Raw genomic sequence first — 12,621 nt, forward strand, 5'->3', positions numbered from 1 at the left:
TCGAATGAAAGTTGAGCTGGCTATTGATTACAGTATATATGCATGGTACCAAATAAACCAGAACACTACTCAAAGTAATAGAGTACTGTCCTATGAATATAAATGACATGAGAAAGATTGAGTCTTTATTAATATAATAGGATTGTATAGTGTTTAACTGGTGCCCGCTATAGTATTCTATCACACCACTGGCAAGATTAATTGCTAACTTATATCCTGAGAAGAGGTGAAAGGATGCTGCCTAAGGTTTCAGTTCCACTTATAATTATTCTTTTTTAGTAAAGTAGCAATTATTTATTATTGATTTGTTCATATAGTGCCCAGGGTGTATTAAGTGTCCTGTAGACAAAAGATTGATTTCAGCTGTGATTCTAGGGGTAATGTGTGTTTAGGATTTCCCCTGGCTCTGTTCAGTATGTATCTCACACCAGTACAGATTTTCTTAAGGCTGCTTAACCACCATCCACTGGAAAGACTTCCATTAACTTCAGTAGAAAATGGATTGGAACCCCCTCATCCATACTCTGCTCTCAGTCACAAACAGTGGGTGGTTAGGACTAGAGGGGGTTCAGCATCCCCAACTCTACCCTGCTAGGTGGAGCCACTTCCCTGCTGGCATGATGCAGGGGGAACCAGAACACATGTGAGTGGCATTGCAACCTGGCACATCAGCTCCTGTTCACAATCCCAAACTCCTGTGGCTGAGCCTGAACGCATGTGGGGAGCAGAGCAGTGACTGGGAGAAACAGGACTCAATGCACCAGATTGCAGTGCCACTCAAATGTGGCCTGGTTGCCTCCTTTTGGTCAGTAGTGAGGGGGCTTTGCCATAAAGACACCCATCTCTGGTTACTACCTTCTTATTAACAGTGGTGCACCCTGACTGGCCCCTGGCCAATATGGGGTAGGAAGGCTGACCACTATCTGCTTGACTCTGAGCTAGAAGCCAGTGGGAAAGCAGTAAGCAGAGCAGGGTGGCATGGGGTGGAGGTCTCTTCTCCCTGTGAAGGAGCGGTGGCTGGGCCAAATAGTGGTATTGAGAGCTGGTGCCTGGACTCCTGCTTTCAGTCTTTGTTCCATGTTGACATAGTCTCCAGCTCTCCACACGTCCAACAATGGGAGTGTGCCCTGCCTCCACCCATGGCTAGGGAATCCTGGCCAGAACCCGATTGTTTGGAACGGAGAACCAGTTAGTTAATGGGGAGAAAGTAACTGGAGCTGGGTGATGTGGTTGAAGAGTCTGAGCCTGTATGATGGGAAACCAGAACCACATGGAGTGTATTAGGGATATTAACCAATGCTTACCGGATAGTCGACTAGTTGCTTCCCCTCTGCCCTTGCTGCCTCTATCAGATGCATCGACTATTCGATTACTCAGTTACACAATACTTATCATCCTTAGAGTCTATGAAGCAGCAGCAACTTTACTAAAAGATTGCACCCTTCAGCAACCCTGCTGAATCTTAATTTTTTTTGAGGTGCTAGGCCTGTGATCCCCCTCACTTTAAGGATTGTGCCTGGACCTTAGGCCCCTTGCACTAATTCTAGCACACACCCCCACCCCAGTAAACAGAAATTTTAATGCATTTTTCAGGGCACCAAATTCAAGTTGAATTTGACTAATGGTTTTGACAAAAACAAACAAACAACCCCCCCCATACCAAAAAACAAAACAACAAAAAAACACCCCAAAAACATAACTCATTGAACAAACATTTTGGATTTTCAAAACGTTTCCTTTCAACAGTTTAGAAATTTTGTTTTGAAACATTTTTATATTAAATATGCATGCAAATTAATATTTTGTTTAAAAACCTGTCAATATGAACTGAAACATCCAATGTTTTGTTCAATCCCACTGACATTTTTTCAGTTTTTATTTTGGTAAGAAACTGAAAAAAAATCAGTTTTGATTTGAAACTAACCATTTTTTTTTTTTTTTAGGATTTAGTGAAACTGAAAAATCAATCATTTGCTCTGCTCTAATTTACATCTACTTATAAATGTATAATACACACTACCAAGTGTGTTACAGCTAAATTTGTCCTGGAGTCTTTGCCATTAAGATTATACTCTTGAGTAGCAAACTATATAGTCCATCCATAAGTTCCTTTAGGTTATGTATTCATATTTGTGTACCTAAACTATGCAACAAGCTCTTTGGATGTGAGGCCTATCAGAGCTACTATAGCTGAGAAACTGAGCTGATTTAAATATTTAGTGGGCTAGGGTTGGCTGGAAAACATGCTAACAAGTCTAAAGGGCTGATGCACAAAAAGTTACTTGTGTGAGTAAAGTTATTCTTTGCACATACTTTATAAAATCTGTTCCAAAATTACCAATTTCATGTCTTCATAGCTGGAAAGAATTATGTAAAGTGCTGGATATTTCTGCTAACAATACTTCTTGTGCAGTATTGCCAACTCTACTCCAAATAAAATCTTCAGCCTACATTTATTTCATTCCACCCTTGGGATGACAGCTCAGTGTGCAGTGATCCAGATTAATGTTCTACCACCAGATAAAGTAGGAAGAAGGCAAATCTGTATATCTCAGAGAAACATTTCTGCATATTCCAGAACATTCTGTATAGAGTTACAGTTTGGCAGATTGCACAAAAACCACTTTGCCATTAGGTTTTGTACAGTTCACAAATTTAAGATTGCCTGTTAGCTAAGGCATTCTCAGACTCTGGAAACCCAACAATGTCACTTCAAGGGACTCTGAGTTAGTGTTCAGACTGTTACAAGACTCAGTATAGGTGGTGCTAAAATGTGGGAGGGCATGTCTATACTGGGGAGTTATTTCAAAATAACTCCCCCCTCCCTTATTTTGAAATAACAAGGTGAGCATCCATGCTACCAAGCCTGTTGTTTTGAAATAATGGGCTTGTTATTTCAAAATAATAACTCCTGCTTGTGAAGAGGAATATGTTTATTTCAAAATAGTTATTTCAGGAGTTGTTATTTCGAAACAACTTATTTTGAAATAACCTGGTAGTGTAGACATAGCTGTCGTGAACTTTTGTGACACAAATCTGTGATGAACCTCATATTGAGGTCACACTTTGCAAGGATTCTGCATTTGTTCCCCAACCCAAGGCTTTGGGTGTTTGTCCTAAGAATCTGCTAGAAATAATTGAGTTAATGTTTGTACAGAGTTATGAAAAAATACAAAGTACTGGATAAAGTACTATATAAACACTAACTTTTATTTTTTTTTTCTTTTTCTAGACTGAAGTAATCTTTTGAATGCTTTTGCTGTTTTCTGGCTGGACCTTGATCTTCTATCTAAGGTATTTATATGGCCCCCACTACTATAGCATCTGAGTGTCTCATGCATAAAGATGAGGATATATTATTATCCCAATGTAAAAAAAAAAAAGAAAAGAAAAAAAAAGGGTTGAGGCAGAGAGAGACTGTAGCTGGCCCACGCAGGGAGTCAGGGGTCATGTGGGTGCTTGGACTTGAGTCTCTTAAGGCCTAAGCTAATGTCATAAGCCCTGGACCATCCTTCTTCTCTTACAAATAAGTTCCAACGGTGCATGAGTGAGTTCATTGCTCATAATTTTATGGTATATTCTTTTGCAAAATGGAACTTTTGCAAAATGGAATTTCTTTTTGAAGATGACGTGAAGCAGTTCTGTGCATCTATTTACATGAATCTGAATTCAGCTGTGAACAGGGAGCTGCCCTTGTATGAAAAATTTGAGGAAGATTCTGCAAAGATAATTATTTTTAATATATAGCTGTTTTCTTTGGTCAGCATTCAGCTTCCCTAAAATGGTATCAGAAGAATGTCTGTTGATTATTCCTTCTGCTAAACTGTGTAAACATAATGCTTTGAGGGCAGCTTGTTTGTCCAGATATTATTGGGCTGTATATGTTTTTACTATGAAGATTCTTGGATCTTTACTAGTAACCTATGCTTTCCTATCTGCATGCTGTCGCTCCCCTTTATTTCTGACTGAGAAATTACATCAGATCATTATGCATATTTTTATCAACTCCATGTTAGTTTGGATTAAAAAGTGCTTTTGGATGCTTTTGAGTATAAAAACTACCTACATGAAAGAAATTGAAAAAGGCTTCTTTAGTTTGAAATCACAAAATGTTTATTTTGAGATTGAATGATAGATTTTAGAAAGCTGTCTTTGGTTTGTCCTGAAACTCCCCCCCCCCCCCTTCGTGTTCATAAAAAGAAACCAGAGGCATTTGGGGCTACCTTTCCATGTCTTCTGAGTGGAAATATCTTCTGAATACCTCTTTTGTGTACCTGCAAAGACAGGACGCTGCTAACTAGAATCTTTATCATACTACAACTGAAGTTGTCAAAGGTTGAATAGGTTTTCATTGCCTGCATTTCTGCTCTGAAACAGACTGAGAGAAATGAGTGTTAAATAAACTCAATGACAGCCTTGCTAACATCAGCATTCCAGGCTTCTACATGCTCATGCCTGCACCATAACTTCAGATTATGACACCTCAGGCTAAGGCTTCTAAATTAACACACATCCAGCTGTCACCATTTTTTATTTTCTTTTTCATGTTAACAGTTGAAAAGAAGGCCCAAGAAAAGTGTGGGCTGAAGTAATTTTTATTAGACTGTTTATTCTTTCTGTAACAAGGATGTGCCTTATTGATGTGGAGATAAGACATTAATGCAACAATAAAATTTTAAACAAATCAAACGTGTGTTCAGTTGCTTTTGTTTTGTGCCCCTGGGTATGCAGTGGCATGCAGACACTTAGGGGGAAGTCCTAGTGAATTGCTGAGTACCTCTGTTCTGCTAAGCACTGAGCACTCTTCAGCTCATTGAGGTCACAGGACAAGGAGTTGGCTGGGTGCTGACTGCTCTGAATTTAAAAAAGAAAACAGATGTTTGTTTTTTTATTTAAACAGCATTTTATTTCACGTGCTTTTACAAATATGCTGATGTGGTGTTTTACAGATCCAGGAAATCCCAATATTTGATACTGGAGGCTTTTGGAGGTCTGAAGCTCAGTTATCTTAGTTGATAAAAGCAACAAGCATCCTAACTCCCAACTTTAAATGGAAGGGCAAGTCTACACTAGGAAATTATTTCAAAATTACTTATGTCAATATAATAACTCTCCAAGGGTATCTCTACACTACAGCGCTAATTCGAACTAACTTAGTTCAAATTAATTAATTCCAACTAAGCTAATTCGAACTAACGGATCCAGACTAAAAAACTAGTTTGAATTAGCGTTTTGCTAATTCGAACTAGCATGTCCACATGAAGTGGACCCTGAACCGGGGTTAAGGATGGCCGGAAGCAGTGCCGGCAGGGCATCAGATGAGGACTTAGAGCGTGGAGCTGCTGCCTCAGGCTAGCTGAGGGCTGTGCTTAAAGGGACCCGACCCCCACCCCGGACAGACAGTTCTCAGGGGTGCCCCGCTTGCGAAGCAGTCCTGGCTTGGAGTGCCCTGAGTGCCCACACTGGGCACATCACAGCACTCGGCCATCAGCCCGGCTGCACTTGCCGCAGGCTGCCATCTGGGGAGAGGGGCAATTGGGGGGCTGCAGGAGAGCTTCCATCCCCAGAAGCCCGCAGAGCCAGCCCAGTCTTCCCCATCGGGGGCTCGTACCCCATTCCTCCCTCACCTCCTTCCACTTACCCTTCCCTAGCCCCCCTTCCTGATGTACAAAATAAAGAAAACGTGGTCAAAAATAGAATCTCTCTTTAGTTAACAAAACTTGGGGAGACTGGGAAAAGGAGGTGGGAGAGGGGAAGAGAGAGGGTGGGAGAGGGGAGGGCAACTAAAATGATCAGAGGTTTGGAACAGGTTCCATATGAAGAGAGGCTAAAGAGACTGGGACTTTTCAGTTTAGAAAAGAGGAGACTGAGGGAGGATAGGATAGAGGTCTATAAAAGCACGAGTGGGGTGGAGAGGGTGCATAAAGAAAAGTTCTTCATTAGTTCCCATAATAGAAGGACTAGAGGACACCAAAGGAAAGGAATGGGTAGCAGGCTTCAAACTAGTAACATAAAGTTGTTCTTCACAAAGCAAAGAGTCAACCTGTGGAACTCCTTGCTGCAGGAGGCTGTAAAGGCTACAACTAGAACAGAGTTTAAAGAGAAGTGAGATAAAGTGATGGAGGTTGGGTCCATGGAGTGGTATTAGCCAGGGGGTAGGAGTGGTGTCCCTGCCCAAAGTTTGTGGAAGGCTGGAGAGGGATGGCACGAGACAAATGGCTTGGTCACTGTCTTCGGTCCATCCCCTCCAGCGTTCCTAGGGTTGGCCGCTGTCGGCAGACAGGCTACTGGGCTAGATGGACCTTTGGTCTGACCCAGTATGGCCATTGTAAGCTCAGGGCTCAGGGTCGGGGGTCTCAGTGGACCACCTTGATTTTCATGCAAACCTGCTCCTGGGTGGCCAGGCTGGCAGCTCTCCTGCCCTAGACGGCCACTTTCCTGTGCCTAGTGCAGAGGTCGTGGATGAGGTCCACGATGTCCACACTAGACCAGGCGGGTGCCCGCCTCTTGCGGTCCTGGGCAAGCTCCCGGGAGCCGCCAGCCTGGTCCCGGGAAGAGGGGAAGGGCTGGGGAGCATCGGGTGGCTGGCTCGAGCCGTGCCAGGTGCAGGGTCTGCTAGCTGGGTGCTGGCAGGCTTGCACCTGGCACGGGCACCGTAACCAGCCCGTGCCCCTTTAAGGGGTCCGGGGCCGGGAGGAGGGCAATAGAGTTTCCCTGGTGTTGGCCAGAGTGGCCACTAGGGAAAGCTGGGGAGGGCTAGCCTCCCACTAGTTCGAATTAAGGGGCTACACACCCCTTAATTCGAACTAGGCTTAGTCCTCGTAGAATGAGGTTTACCTAGTTCAAAATAAGCACTCCGCTAGTTCGAATTAAATTCGAACTAGCGGAGCGCTAGTGTAGCGCCTGTCAAAGTTAATTCGAACTAACGTCTGTTAGTTCGAAGTAACTTTGTAGTGTAGACATACCCCAAGTAACTATTTTGAAAGAAGTGTTATTCCTCGTGGAAAGCAGGAGTTATTATTTTGAAATAACCAGACCCTTATTTCGAAATAAACTGCTCGGTAGTGTGGATGCTCTGCTTGTTATTTCAAAACTAGCCAACTAGCCAGTCATAAGATGGGATTTTCAGGTCTCTCCTCCACGCTGGTTTTCTCTCCTGAGCCTCCGGTCTCTCGTTCCGTCGCTCTCTCTCTCTCTCTCTTCCTCCTCCTCCTCCTACCTCTCCCCCTTTCTCTCTCAGCCTCCTGCCTCTTCCTCGGGGGACCGCAGAGTCCAAACGGTCACTTGCACCACTTGCTCCCATGCGGCGGCCTGGCTGAGCAGTGCAGAAGTCAGCCGAGCGCCACGGCAGGAGGCAAAGGAGGGCAGTGACGTTCACGGCCAGGGGGCAGGGCCTGGAGCCACTGTCAAGCCGCATGTCACCACCCTGCCCCCCTTCGCCTCCCGCCGTGGTGCTCGACTGACTTCTGCGCCGCGCAGCCGGGCCGCCGCGGGGCAGCAAGCAGCCATTTGGGCTTCCCCGTGGTGACTCGGCTGAGCGGCGCAGAAGTCAGCCGAGCGCCATGGCAGGAGGCGAAGAGGGGCGAGGCAGTGACATACATGGCCAGGCCCCACCCTCTGGGCATGTACATCATCGCCCCGCCCCCCTTCCCCTTCTGTCGTGGAGCTCGGCTGACTTCTGCACCGCTCAGCCGGGCCACTGTGGGGGAGCATGCGGCGCAAGCAGCCATTTGGGCCCCGCACTCCCCAAGTAGCATGGGCCGTCTGGAGGGAACAGCCAGAATTTCAGCAACAGTGCAGCCCAGAAGGAACAGCCAGCATTTCAGGCAACAGCGCCACCCAGAGGGAACAGCCAGCATTTTAGGCAACAGCGCCACCCAGAGGGAACAGCCAGCATTTCGGCGTTACAGACTCTCAGACACTGGGCTACTATATATATATATGATAAGGGGAGATATTTCAAAATAACTCCCTAATGTAGACCAGGGTAAAGCTGCATACTGAGCAATTTTGAGTTCATAAAAAGTAAGTGCCAATGTCAGAACAGTTGTTTCTGCCTGCACAAGAGTTTCTCCTTTTAGATCTTGTCTATACAAGAAAGTTTTAACAGTTATATTAACATAGTTATACCAGTATAACTCTGTTGGAGACACTCTTACTTCAGTATAAAAGTGGCTTTTTTGGGGGGTGTTGTGTTGTGTTTAAATCTCTTCCAAGTAATATAAGCTAAATTGAATAAAAATACTTTTATACTAGTGTCCCAGTGGGGAGTTTATTGCTGTAACTATGGTGATTAAAATGCATATCCCAGGTTATATTGCAACATGTTTCCTGTGTAGACAAAGCCTTAGGCACAAATGTAACTTTAGGTGCACAAACAGAATGCTGACTTTAATGTAACTAGTCATCTGAGGAAAGTTAAATACGTGTCTAAGTGATTGTAGGAACTAGATTGGTACAACACTCCTATCTGGATGTGAATCTGAGGTGGAGATGAGGAATGTACATTGAGGAGTTTCCTCTTGCCTGTCCCACTGCATAATACAAAAGGAAAAACAGATGATCTGACTTGGGGAACTGGTTAAACTGACCATGTATAGGATGCCAGTAAATACCCAAAATAAACAGCCTCAGAAATAATCTTTTCTCTAATTTGTTTCATTTATGGTAATCTTAAGAATCACCTTTTAAAAAGGGGCCTGTCCTCCTTGCTCCTAGCTCTCTGAGACTGCACGTACAATGACATTATTCCGAAACAACAAAGTCAGCATCTACACTACAAGCAGTTATTTCGATATAATGTCAAAATAATGTCAAGCTTGAGGACTTCTTACTCCCACTCCTGTAACTCTCATTTTACAAGGCGTAAGGGAAGTTGGGGGGAAGAGTGCTCTTTCTCAGACTTTCTGCTGTGTAGATCGTGCCAAAAGCCAAAATAAGCTATTTTGACTTAAGCTATGCAATTGGCGTAGCTCAAGTTACGTAGCTTATTTCAACTTTAGCCCTGCTGTGTACACATGCCCTGAGGAAGTCTCGCTGGCTTGAGATGCAGAGATGGGAGGGCAGGGCCCTTAGCTCCGAGCCCCCTTTCACCAAGATAGAGTGTACTAACTGCTTCCGTTCTACACAATAACCCCGTGGACTAATAAACCGACTGTTCTACCTGCTGTCTGAGAATCACATCAGACTGTGGATGAGGTGCAGGGCTCCATAATGACTCTCCATTCCTTTGTGATCTGTTGCTAGGGCTCTGCTGCTACTGTTACTTTAGTGTGCTTATGCATGTTGCAGTCACACCATCTGATTACAAAGTAAACATATCTGCAGTGGGTACAAACTCTGATAACTGTGGCATGGACAGGAACTATGCAAACATCCCTATAGTTCTGTCGGGTCCCTCAGTCATGACCTACAACTCCTTACTGCTAAAGCTGGGGCCCTCATCCTGAGTGATCGAAATCAATCAGGCCAAACTCATGACTTTTTCATGTTGGTGAATGTGGGCTAGAGTAATATTGTGATATTGATTTATCCAATAGTGACCTACGTTAACATTTTAATTCAGGATTCCAAACATGCAATGCTGCCAATCCTGGACATTCAGTCCCCCTTGAAAATTTCTAAACCAAATACACAGTTTGACTTAGTTGTACAGGAGTGACTAATGATTTGGGGGTACTTCAATTTTAGGGTGGTTAATTTAAGATATCTGATTTTCAGAAAGAGCTAGGTGTACCCACCTGTTGACAATCAGGCTCCTTTTAGGTGTTTCAGTTTGTGAACCCAAAAATCTAATGATGCAATATCACAAGTCACTTTTGAAAACACAGGTCCTTTTAAACCCTTCCACCCTCCTACTTGCTTCATACACACAGAATTTCTATAATTACTTTTGGTTTCTGTTCTAGTTGGCCCTGTTTATATATCAGGACTAACTATTTTTTAGGCTCAAGGAAGTTTGTTCAAACCTGTTTGTTAGTTGTTTAAACTGGATTGCCTTCCATGCACCTTGATCAAAGTTAATAGCAAAATCATAAAATCCCCCAAGTCACACAATAGAAGAGAATAGAAATGATTTTTATCCCTGACTTCCCTTTAAGCTAATCTTGAAAGACAGTAGCAAATATCTCAACTAACTGATTAAGTGAGAAAATATTCAAACTAACCTTATTGTAATGCAATGTTCTTTTCAAATGAGTGGAACATCAGGAAGTGACTACTACAAACACTCACACTAGATAAGTTCATTACCCTGGATTTTCTGGTGTGTTGACATCATTGAAATAGTTAACAATGTTGGCATTAAAATGGTCACAATTAGGCTTCAAAGTTAACACCCCACCCCACTGAGATGAATGGGAGCAGTTTACATTTGTTAGTGCTATTGTTTTAGTCTGGCTTACTACAGATTCTAAAATAAGACAACAGTACATCTATTTACATTCCACTTCCCCAAACCCAGATGTGTTAAGCTTCATTGTTCTAAACTGAAGCTTAGATTTTGGAAAATAGTGCAAAATCCATGGGGTGTCTGTAGGAAGAAGACTCTAAATCCCTGTGAATCAGAGTCCATGACCTCCCCCCCATCCCACAACTCTCTATTGTCTCAACTCAAGGCGATAAAGCCCTGAGGGGAACAACATTTAATACATGCAATATCCTCAGAACAAGTTCTTATGCATTTTTGAAATATGGGCATGTGCAGGTTTTACCTTTCTTAATAGATTACAGGAGAGACTGTCAATGAAGGGTGAAACATAAACAACAATATATAGTCTAGTAGCACTTTAAACACTAACAAAACATCTAGATGGTATCATGAGCTTTCCTGGGCACAACCCACTTCTTCAGATGACTGGAGTGTTGGAAGTCCAGATCCAAGAAAACATAAGTGAAGGGGGGGTGGGGAGGGGAGAGGTAAGAAAAAAATTCAGTTTAAAAAAAATTGAAGGGGAGAAAGAAAAAAAGACTGAGTAGATAAGCTTCAGAGGGATAGCTGAGTGAGTCTGTAACAGGAAAAACTTAAAAAAACAATTAGTCTAGTAGCATCTCAAAGATTAAACAGTTAAAGGAGGCTAAGAACCCTAGCACTTGGAAAGGATGAATGAACTTATGGATGCACTGAAGTCAATGGGTAAACTACCATTGGCTTCAAAGGATGGGCCAAGGTTTCACCTGAAAAAGTTGGGAACAGGATGCTGCTCTGTGTGACTCACATGAGTAGAACCAGTGAAATCACTTCTTGTAAGAAGAAATCTGACCCTCGAAAGGTATGTTTGAAAATATTTCCTTGCTCTTCTATTTAACAAGACAGGGGAGCGAAAGCCTGCCTTCACTTTCCAGCTGTGTTGTCCCATGACTGACTTACAGGATTGCAGGGGCTGGAATGGATTGAAGTGAACCCAGAATTTGGTAGTAAATGTGGAGGAAGGTCTCTCTTTTCACAATCCCCCACTAGCACATTGCCCTCTCTGCCCAGCCCAAAGGTCTCTGCATTCAGTAGCAGTCAGAGCCTGAGCTCCATGGGCATTTGTGTGAAGACTTCTCAGTGGATATACTTAGTCAGTGCATTTCCCCAGCTATCCTGGCCAGACAAGTTCCCAGCCAATATTACCCACTTTTACACCTGTCCTGGCCCCTGTGGGCAGCTTGAAAGATGGTAAGTAGCAGCCATATTATGTCACTGAAACCTCCTCTTTCTGTTTATGTAGAGCCTAGTGCCATGGGCTATGCTGGTGGAAGTTAGTGTAACCAGCTCTGATCTTATCCCCATTCTTCTGTTACTTGTAAAGGTGTCAAGATGTTCATTCATGGCTCTTCTTTGGACCTTCATATTCATTTTAAGACTAGTTCTATACATGAATCCTTTTGAAGAAGGACATACACCATGCGTGTTCAAAGGACATCTCTCCTCCCTCCCTTCCAAAAATAATTCTGTAGGCCCAGAATACAACTCTTGTTTGTCTGAATGAAATGTGCAATATTTGCCTATTAACACAGTGCCTCATATTTCTCTTTGCAAGTTGTTCTCACATAAGGGAATGGAAACATCACTAATTCCAATTCAGAGGAGGAGATTCCCAGCTCATGTACATTTAAAGTCAATGGAACTAAATCTGATTATTCGCTAAAGGTCTGTCCTTGACATGTTTTTGACAGTGTGGGAGGCTGATTTCTCTCTTCTGAAGAGACTGTTAAGTTCCTTGGGCAAAGACTGCACATCCTAGAGAATATCGTGTGGTAAGGGCTGTTGTCCAAAAGCTCATGTTTCTACATTGCCGCCTGTATTCCCTGTAAGCTGTGCGCATGTGCGGGCACTCAGGAAAGATTCAAATGCTGCCCAGCTGATTAGCAGAGCACCCACAAGTAGGCTTTTTGTTCCTACTGGTGGTGCACATTCACTCATGCCATGGCGCATATAAACATTTATTCTGCAAATAGATGGAAAAAATTAGAGGAAACATTGATTGTAACCTAGTGTCTATGTCTTGCCTCTTGCTCCTTGTCTGCACAGTTCCTGCTGGAGCACTGACACAAGGAGCTCCGCTTACTGACACTGTCTGCAGAACCCCACTTGCAGGGTTTTCACAGTATGGAGAGGGAATTTACAGAGGATTCAGG

At 43.3% G+C, this 12,621-nt stretch overlaps 1 long non-coding RNA gene across 1 annotated transcript in view; it reads left to right on the forward strand.

Annotated features, from left to right (window-relative positions):
* The window catches only part of LOC112547565 (uncharacterized), a 229,021-nt gene that overhangs the window by 96,009 nt on the left and 120,391 nt on the right, over positions 1-12,621 (forward strand). Inside the window, exon 2 of the long non-coding RNA XR_012902974.2 lies at positions 3,233-3,294. This is a non-coding gene — a long non-coding RNA (uncharacterized LOC112547565). The remainder of the gene's footprint in view (positions 1-3,232; positions 3,295-12,621) is intronic.

The sequence above is a fragment of the Pelodiscus sinensis genome, chromosome 3 (assembly GCF_052426305.1).
Source record: "Pelodiscus sinensis isolate ZL-2025 chromosome 3, ASM5242630v1, whole genome shotgun sequence".
NCBI lineage: Eukaryota > Metazoa > Chordata > Testudines > Trionychidae > Pelodiscus > Pelodiscus sinensis.